The sequence below is a fragment of the Octopus sinensis genome, linkage group LG18 (assembly GCF_006345805.1).
Source record: "Octopus sinensis linkage group LG18, ASM634580v1, whole genome shotgun sequence".
Classification (NCBI taxonomy): domain Eukaryota; kingdom Metazoa; phylum Mollusca; class Cephalopoda; order Octopoda; family Octopodidae; genus Octopus; species Octopus sinensis.
Window position 1 is genome coordinate 41943099 of NC_043014.1, and position 11093 is coordinate 41954191.

Genomic DNA, 11093 nt, shown 5'->3' on the forward strand with positions numbered 1-11093 from the left:
GTTGGCAGATTTTTGTTAGAATGACCGATACCATGACACGCAGTTATTTGTTTCGATTCTCTGGGTTCTGGATTCAAATAGCGTTAAGTGCTCAGTGCATTTCATCCGTTCGGGTCGTTAAATTAACGACTATCATAAGGTTGTGGTCGTGCATAATGTTAAAGTGCAGCATCTTCTTTCAAGTTCTTACCTTTCAGAGTTCAAAATCCCACCTTCTGTCGTTAGATAACTGTGTCACTGGGGAGGCCGACAAAATTACGTGAAGATTGGAAAATCGCTAATCAAGTAAGCAAGGCCCAAAATATTAGAGATTATCCGTTTCTATAGCAGCCCACTTACTGGGTAACAGAGAACGCAAGAAGACACCACATCCTGTGCACGAAAGAAAGGAATATGCTGATGTGTGTGTGTGTGTGTGTGTGTGTGTGTCGTGTACGTGTGTGTGCGTGTGTTATGAGTTACAAACGAGAAGAGAAAGTATTCATTATACATAGTAAAGTTTATAGATATATTCGAAGCAGAGTCTACCATATTTCGCTTTTCAAAGTCTCGCGATTACCGTTTTCACAATGTTATTCTGAAAGCCGGATTCAGAAATTCATGTACACACACACACACACACACACACATGAAACATTACCTACGTAATGAGACACTTCATTACATCACCTGATGAGATGTTTCTGCACCATGGGATGCAGCGAAATTCATTGTATAGTTTCCCACCCGCGAGGGAGCATTGCAGGATGTGTCGAAACGATCGTTGTATTGTTTACATATGTATGAATGCTTACAGCTTAGTTTTTTTTCTTGGGGCTGGCCGAGTTGGAGGCAAATATCAGAATTGAACAGCCGAAATTTGCTATGATGATGTCGGTGTCTGACTGAAGATGAAGGTTCGAATGATTTGTCTGTGTTCCGTGTTCGTCCCTTCCTGTATTTCAACGTTCATTATATATAAAAACATTCATTTATATCTATATGTATATATCTATGTATATTATATATATATATATATATATATAGTATGCATATGCTTCAACTTAAATACCTAATTCAACTGAATCTCAATTATATATATATATATGTGTATGTGTATACATGCAAACATACATGTATATACATATATGTATGCATGTACGTATGTGTATATATATATATTGTAGATGTATACATATATATATATGCATATATATGTATTTTAATACATATGTATGCATATGTGTGTTTGTATGTATATATATATATATGTGTGTGTGTGTGTGTGTGTTGTGTGTGCGTAATACATAAATGATCATAATCTTTGTTTACTCTTATGTAAACATTTGTATATATATGCTCACGAATTATAACGATATACTAACAATCCAGAATTGCATGTGAATATGTATGAATCTATATGCATACACACACACACACACACATACACACACAAGTATGTACACGCACAAACAAGTATACACACAGACACACACAACCAAGTATACACACATACACACAGACAAGCAAGCATGTATGTGCATAAATGTATCTGTGTAAATTCATATATTTTCTGTAGATACGTGCTGTTATGTGTCTATATGAATTTTTATGTGTGTAAGGCGGATAAACGGCCACGAAAATCCATTTTAAGGGAGATGAAAAAACAATCAAGAAGACAAAGAAACAAAAAGCCAAACAAACAAACAAACAAACAAACAAACAAACAGCAAGCACGGGTGGTCCTTGTTAGAAGGAAGAGGAAGCAATCTCAGGTATGTCGAAAATACCTCCCTTGGGAGGGGTGTTTATGTATACATTTCGACAGGGTATAGAATATGTTGCATGATTATTCTGATAGAATGGCGCAAACAGTTTATGAGCAGGGTTTGCGGTCGGTTTTGGTTACATTTTCAGTGAGAGTTGAACGTTTGGTGTTACTGTCGTTTGTTGCGGATAGTGTAAAGATTTTGTGTATGTATATACGCGTGAATGTGTGTGTATGCACGTGTGTTTTTTGTAATGAAGTTATCACAAAGATATTCGAGGAATACGGTAAGAATTAAAGAAGAATTAGAGAATGTTTCAACGTTTGTTCATGCAATGAGTGAAGATTTATTATTTTTTCTTTTTGTGATTTGTTTTATATATTTATGTATTTATTTATTTAGTTATGCAGTTTTGGGTGATAATGAGAATTCTGGGAGACGTGTAAGAGGAGGAAGCAGGATAATGATTATGATGAGGATGATGATGACGACGATGTTGATGTTAATGATAGTGAAGATGATGATGATGATGAGTTGTGAGATAGGAGGTAAAACACCTTAATATTGAATAGGAATAAAACGAAATACTTTGTGTATGCAATGTATGTATGTATGTAGTATGTATGTATGTATGCATGTATGTATGCATGTATGTATGTATGTAAGTATGTATGTATGTACAATGCAATCCTCTGTCGTTGGTAGAATCTCGATAAAAATATTTTCCATCCAGCGAGAAATAAGTTCCATACTTGAATAGTGTGCCGTGTTGTATCCTGCTATCATTTAAACCCAAAATAAAACATAGCTACGTCTGATAAAAAGAAAAAAGAACGAAAAAAAAGACGAGAAAAGGCTTTAAAGTAAGATTTGTGTCTCTTTAATCTATTAGAAAGGAAACAGTTTCATATATAAACTCATTGTTTATATATGAATTAACAATGTGGAAAGGCTATAATTTGTTAGACTATGCTTAATCCGAAGAATGTGGTGATCTCCAGTTCGATAGCAAAAACTTGTCGAGATGCTTGCATCTGGTGTAAATGTCTCATTTCGTGTTCACGAGGTCAGCAAATAATTAGATTATAAAGAATATATATGTTGCTTCAGCGATACAAATCCTGCAACTTCTTGGTCAATTAACATAAGACGTTGATCGCTATGTGATGCTCTATTTGACGGCACTGGGGGTAATGTTTTGGCTTTCAGGTTCTAGATGTACCTGGCTAGCTTAGTGTTTGGCGATTTGTTGCCTGTGTGGCACAAAAGTATCCTCTGCCAGTAGAGAATCACCAACAAATGATGGTTGCAGCGATGTGCTGTTACAGCGCATGCTCCATACTACTACTACTACTACTACTACTACTACTACTACTACTACTACTACTACTAGTAGTAGTAGTAGTAGTAGTAGTAGTAGTTTGAAAGGTTTTCGTTACTTATACCACTAAGAGAAAAAGTTATGAGAAGGTAATTCACGTATTTTAGCGAATATTTTCAGAATATTTACTAGAAAACTCAAACTCGTTTAAAATTTTTTAAAACGTGTAATATAGCATTTGCTTTTCTTGGTGACAATATTCTGTTGTGTCTGGGGAGAGTCATTTTCTTTTTATGCATTATAATTGAACACACTCACCGGTAAAATTTCCACTTATTTCTTATTTTTACAAGGCACAAAAACAAAATGACTCTCACTAGACACAACAGAATATGTTTCAACACACGAACTCATATAAAGAATCTTGCAAACCAAATCCCAAAACGAAATGGTGACAATATGTTTACAGCGAAAACGTAAGGGTATTCTGTCATAATCTGACTCCACCGTGCAAATAGTGGTGATTATATCTTTTATATCCCAGTTATATTTCGATAGGAATGTAGCAATATCTTTTCATCTTTTACTTTTTTCTAGGAATCTCAAAGGGAAGTAACTGAACTAGCTGCAGAAATAAGATTTCTATTATTCCTATGTATCGAGACCACAAACTGATATTTCAAGTACAATTTGATTTCAAAAATGTTTGTATTACTATTTTACAAAAATTGATACATAAGGGGAAATATTAAATTTGTAAAATTTCATATATATAAATTTAATCATTAAAGAGAAATGCATATAAAATGGATTTAGCAAAAAATTTACTGATGTGTAAACGGGATGTTGAAACGATAGAGTAGGTTATGGTATAAACATCTTGCTTTTCCTGCTTCTTTTTTAACGATATTAGAATTATTATTTCTGAAACTATAAGAAATAATTAGTATTTATGCTCTAGATTTTGTCTGAGAAGTCACTACATTTTAATACAGCATTAAGGTTTAGTATGAATAAGGAAATTGAATCAGAAATATATGCTAAATATAATGTTATTTTATTATTATTATCATTATTATTATTATTATTATTATTATTATTATTATTATTATTATTATTATGATTATTATTATTATTATCATCATCATTATTATTATTATTATTATTATTATTATTATTATTATTATTATTATTATTATTGTTATTATTATTATTATTATTATTATTATTACTATTATTATTATTATTATAATCATTGTTATTATTGTTATTATCATTATTACTGTTGTTGTTGTTTTTAGTACTAGTATTATTATCATCATCATTATTACTATTATTATTATTTCTTTCAATCACCGGGCTGCGGCCATGCTGGGTCTCCGCATAAAAGGATTTAGTCGAACAGATCGACCTCAGTTCTTATTTTCTTAAGTCTGGTCTGTTATGCTGAACCACTAAGTTACGGGGACGTAAACAAACCAACAGCAGTTGTCAAGTGGTGGTGAATAAATATAAGCACAAAGACACACACAAACAACATATATATATATATACACATACATCACACATACATACATACATACATACTTACATACATGCATACATATAAATATCTGAATACATACATGCATATTGCTATATGAAGATATACATATATGCACGTATGTATATTTATACATACAGAACGGATTTAGACAATTTCTGTCCACCAAATTCACTGGCAAAGCTTACGTTGGCTTGAGGTGGTAATAGAAAGCATTTGGCCAAAGCAGCAGGCACTGAAACGGAACCAGAGACTATGTGGTTGAAAGGCAAGTTGTATAAAGGCCAAGCTTGTATAAAGGAAACCAAATCAGAATACATGCTATATATGCGGTTACAGAAAAATCTGCTTTTTTGTTTTGAAATTGTGTCCTTGTATATATGTGGTGGGAGAATATTAACTGATAGCGTGTAATTTTTCTAATTAGACTTTTTGTAAGAGCAATAACTACAAAGTTAACAAAATATAAAACTGCAAACACGGTTTTAGTTTATGAAATTCACTTTATAACAACGTAGTACAACTCTACCGTATGGCATCCCGGCAAAGTCCCTTGTATTATCATCCAATTTCGCTCCAAACTTTGGGAGGGAAATCTGGTTGACGAAAATTATACAGACGTACGTTAGGTGAACTGAAATCACGGATAGTCTACTGGACAGGTCGGCCGTTTCTATAATGTTCATGGCACAATGTTGGTCCATTGGCTGTAATACTTAATTTTCAGATCGGTACTATCTATTCGGCTGCAAATAATTACTGATTTCAGTTACACCTGTAAGTACAAATCGTATTGCTGCAAAGGAAATGGCAAATCACCTCTATGGTATGGCCAGGAAATAATAGGGCTCCACCATATGTCAGGTTTGACATGATGATTTAAACTTGCTCCCTCTGTGCGCAATATATATATATATGTATATATATATATATATCTATATATATATATATATATGTGTGTGTGTGTGGTGTGTGTGTGGTGTGAGTGTGTGCGTGTGTATGTATTATGTATTATTATATATATATATATATATATGCATGTGTGTGCGTGTGTGTGAGTGTGTTTGTGGATGCATGTGCATTCAAATGTCTCGTTTGGATAACCTTATATATATATATATATATATATATATATATATATGCATGTATAACTATGTGTATATGCACATAATCCACGCTATACTCACACGTACACAAATGAGCATAGTTGTACATGTTCGTCACTTCCAGACATATATACACACACACATACAAACATACATACATACGTACATACATACACACACACATACATACATACATACATACATACATACATACATACATACATACATACATACATATATATACCTATGTCTCTACACAGGCAAACGCATGTGCTAACAAAAACACATATATATGCGCTCACATCACGTACGCACGCACATACGAACATACATGTATGCAGTACACACACGCACACATACACACACACATGCACACACACTCACACTCACACACATACACACACACACGTAACCAGAAACATTGCCTGTATATACTCCCACACAAACATATGTATGCTTAGGCAATATTTCCTCCCCCACACATATATCTCCATACACATCCACATATATGCTCGTACACAGATATACACTCTCTTACGTACACCCATATATATATATATATATATATAATATGAGTGTGTGTATGTGTAGTTGTGTGCGTGTGCACTTTTACGTATGTACATGTATGTGAGTATTGTATGTCTCTGTGTGTGCGTGAGAGAGAGAGAGACCCTTAAAGGGAGAGAGAGAGGGGGGATTGAGAAAGCTGACACGCAACCCCGAACGCATTCTCTCACAGACACCTATAGCGAGAGAAACAGATGGTGAGAAGCTGAGGAATTAGAACAACACCAACATTAGTGTTAGAACTCACCAGAATGTTTTTCCCACCATCTGGAACTAACTATTCATCCATGTGTTTCCTCAAATGGTTATGGTCTTGCAGTGGTTTAAACCTAAAGACCCTCAAATTTCCTATCCGCTCCCGTCTCATATTATCTCCCTTGCAGTTTTGTCCCCGTGTCATACGGAGATCTAAAAACCAATAAAATTACAAGAAAATTGATCATGATTAGAGTGAGGCACTTGTTTATTTTCTATGTTGATTTTTATTGGCTAGGAATGAGTATTTCGAAGACAGACGAAATAGAGCTAAGCATTTTGTCCGGCGTGCTAACGTTTCTTATTTCTTTATTGCCGACAGGGGTTAAACAAAGAGGAGAGGGATGAAGTCGATTACATCGACCCCAGTGAGTAACAGGTACTCAATTTATCGACTCTTAAAGAATGAAATGCAAAGTCGACCTCAGCGGAATTTGAACTCAGAACGTAACGGCAGACGAAATACCTATTTCTTTACTACCCACAAGGGGCTAAATACAGAAAGGACAAACAAGGACAGACAAACGGATTAAGTCAATTATATCGACCCCAGTGCGTAACTGGTACTTATTTAATCGACCGCGAAAGGATGAAAGGCAAAGTCGACCTCGGCGGAATTTGAACTCAGAACGTAACGGCAGACGAAATACAGCTACACATTTCGCCTCGCCGCCCTCGTACTTACAAATTAAAATTATACGATGACTGGGCATGCGTGGCCAACATTTCTTGGCTCAGCAGCAATGAGAACAGTATAAACGACACATTTGAAGACTTCGTTTATTCAAATGAGAGTTCGAACTCATGCATAGCAAACTTCATCACCCCTTAATCTGAAAACTGTATAGCCTAGGGGTTAGCATACCAAGATTTAAAGGAAAGCAACTGTACAAATATATTAGTCAAGTGGCCAATTAAAATCTTCAGAAAAATCCGATTTAACTTCTTTCCCAGTACAGCGTATTGAGTAATCCCAGCTCTGTGCAAAGATGAAGGTTAATATTTATAAAATATGTCAGTAGACCTACTCCTATAATGCACCACTCTGCGTATTTTGAGCGCAGACGTTATCGTATACATATGCAGGGTCCGATATTTGTTCCACATCTGTGCAATAAGCGATTCTACATATGTCTACCACACGCATTAAAAATCTAGATGCATCTGTACGCAAGAACTTTTGTATACGCGTCTAGAATTTCCCTTTGCTGAATATTCGGGGACATACACGCAACTATCTAAAGATTTTAGTTGAAAGATTGGGGCAGGCTGCTTGTAATGTGTTAAGATTTCCCAATTCTCAAGTAACCCAACAACATATTTAGGTATGTTAAAGTACTTTGTAGTATAAACGAGATAAGCCTAAAGCAAACAGCTGCTAAAATGTGTAAGTGTTTGCCTGTCGATTCGCTTAAGGTTTTCAGTGGAAAAAAAAGAAAGAAAAAGAAAAAAAGTTTTGGTAACCGCGGAAGCAGCAGTATTCCAAATATCAAGTCTCTCCAGAGACATGGAATAGAGTTTCACATACTTTCATATTGCAAGACAAGGAAGCACGCACGCACACACATACACACATACACAAACGCACGCTCACAAACATACACACACACAGAAACAATCAAATACTTACACACAAACATACACACATACATAAATACAAAGACAGTCAAATATACTGAAGCACAGGCTCAAATACTCACACATACACACACATATATATAGACAAGCATGGATACACAAACATAACTACTGACAAGCACACACACACACACATACATACACACACAGACATACACATTTACGTATGTACATGAACACGCCCATACATGCACAACAGTAAAGACACACACACAAACACACGCGCACACATATATGTGTGTAAAAATAGGGGCATTCATGTAGAATATACGCAAAAACACGACAGAGGGTAGATAATGAAAAGACGTTTGCATACATAATCATGAATTCACATCACTCACTACGACTTACAAACATCCAAACATAACCAGAATGAATCATATAAACATGTGTAAATATATCTATCTATATATCTACCTATCTAATATATCTATGTGCGTGTGTACACATACATACATACATACATACATACATACATTCATACATATATATCTATCTCTCTCTATATATATATATACATATACATACATACATTATATATATATAATATATATATATATATAATATATATATATATATATATACATACATATATACATATATGTAAAGGGATGCGTATGTGCCATTTGTATGGGTGTGTGTTCAATTATGGACGCATATCAATCTGAAATTACCAAAGAAATATTTAGAACCGCTTGTACATTATTCTCTCACTCGCTTTCTCTCTCCCTCTCTTTCTCTCTCTTTCTCTCTCTCTCTCTCTCTCTCTCTCTCTCTCTGTATCTATCTATACGCAAATAATATATTTGTAAATTTGTGTGTGTATATATATATTATAATATATATATAATTATGGTGTGTATCATATATATATATATATAATATATATATATAATATATATATATGCATATATAATATGTATATATATTTATTATATATATACATACTCGCGCGCGCGTGCACACACATATATTTTTAGTACATTTTGATTGGTTCCTCACTCATTGATCTTTGACCGGCAGTAGCATCACATTAGAGTGACGAAATCTATCACATCAACTTTAGTATATTTATTTATATATTTATTAAGAAGACAACGAGAACAACAGGTAGACAATGTGGGAAGGGCATGTTTTAACATATGTTGTATTAGACCAACGCTTAAAAAGAGTGGAAAGTGCTATGACGTATCGGACGCTAGTCCTTCATCAGAACAAAGATAGAGAATGAACAAAGGAAAGAGAAACAGTGGCTGGAGAAATATAAAGAATAGGTGAGAGTAGGTGTTGCAAAAAGAAATGAAGAAAGGGTTAAAAGCAGATGAAATTGCGGTTTATGGGAGGAGTTAAGAAGAGAGGAGCATGTAGGTTGGTGTGTGTAAGTATTGGAGGTTATCCGTGTACAGAGATAGGAACAAAAGTTGACTTGTTTGAGTGGTAGTATGAATTAACACGGATTTATTAATTCATAAGAGAAATGCAATCGCTTGAATTTTATCTCACGATATTTTGGATAGGTCAGTTTAAAACATAGGCTTACAACTTTTAGTTAGACTGAGAAACTTGCTACAATCGGAATTGTTACTTCCAAACAATAGAATAGAAGGTTCCTGTTGTATGAAAATGCGCCAAATAGACAGATAAATAGAGAATCTTAAAAATCCTTTGCTGATGACCTAACACTGATAAGATTTACTCCTATATCTATTATATAAAATCAGTCCTGTCTGTGTATGTCTTGTAGGATCTCGGGCATCCTCCATCCGATTGTGCTCAAATTTAATATGTAGATACCGGCGGTATCAGGGCGTGCATAAGTCTTGAAAAAATTACAAAAATCGATTCCAGGTAAGAATGCGATCGATAAAGCCGTGGGAACGTGCATTTGTACGCGCAAGTACATTAGCTGTTGCGATCGATACTACGCGTAGGCGAGAAAAATGCATGTGCAGTTTGCACAAAAAAAAAATGCCGGCTGGCTTGAAATAATGCCACAAAATGGGACGGTCGGACAAGTTGTTTCGAGAAAATTTGGTTTAAATGTTTGACAACTCAGCACTCTATATTGGACGAGGGGCGTTTTGCTCGTAACATATAAAATTATAGAATTTTTATATGTTAAATTCACCTTAAATTTTCAGGTGATTTCTTTTGCACTGTTATTATTATTTTTATACGCTCGCAAATATGTTGCTATATTTACATTATATCCCTTGTATATATACACGATTTTCTTATAAAAGAATGAGTATTTGCTAGTGTCTAATATAACGCGTTTCATTATCTTACCTTTTCCCTGATAGTATGCCCCTCTTTCAATTTTTAAAATATTCCTTTCTACTATAGGCACAAGAGATGAACATTTGGGGAAGGGTACTAGTCGATCAGATCGATGCCAGTGTTCAACTGGTACTTAATTTATCAACCCCAAGAGAATTAAAAGTAAAGTCAACTTCGGCGGAATTTGAACTCAGAACGTAAGAAATAGCATGAAGCATTTTGCCCAGCGTGCTACCGATTCTGTCAGCTCGTCTCCTCTAATTTAAAAAAAATAATGCTTATAGCGTCTAGTAATAAAATCGGATAGCTGGATTTTATCCATCCGAGGTTTGCTATGATATTCAAGCATTTCCTCTAAATTCTTATTATATAAGAAAAAAAAAAACTTTTTCGTATTTACATGGTCAGCAAAGAGAAACTCGGAATAACGGTTTCAAACGACTTCAGTTTCAAATAAATCATGAGTATATATTATTCTTTTTTACTCTATGCACAGGGCCCGAAATTTTGGAGGAGGAGGCCAGTCGATCAGATCAACCCCAGTATGCAACTGTTGCTTAATTTATCGACCCGAAAGGATGAAAGACAAAGTGGAGCTGGGCGGAATTTGAACTCAGACCCTAAAAACAGACGAA

General features: G+C 34.6%; 1 long non-coding RNA gene across 1 annotated transcript in view; it reads left to right on the forward strand.

The window, feature by feature from the left end:
• Positions 1-666: 666 nt before the first annotated feature.
• Positions 667-11093, forward strand: part of LOC118767071 — a 13680-nt gene continuing 3253 nt past the window's right edge. Inside the window, exons 1-2 of the long non-coding RNA XR_005002963.1 lie at positions 667-765; positions 9570-9576. This is a non-coding gene — a long non-coding RNA (uncharacterized LOC118767071). The remainder of the gene's footprint in view (positions 766-9569; positions 9577-11093) is intronic.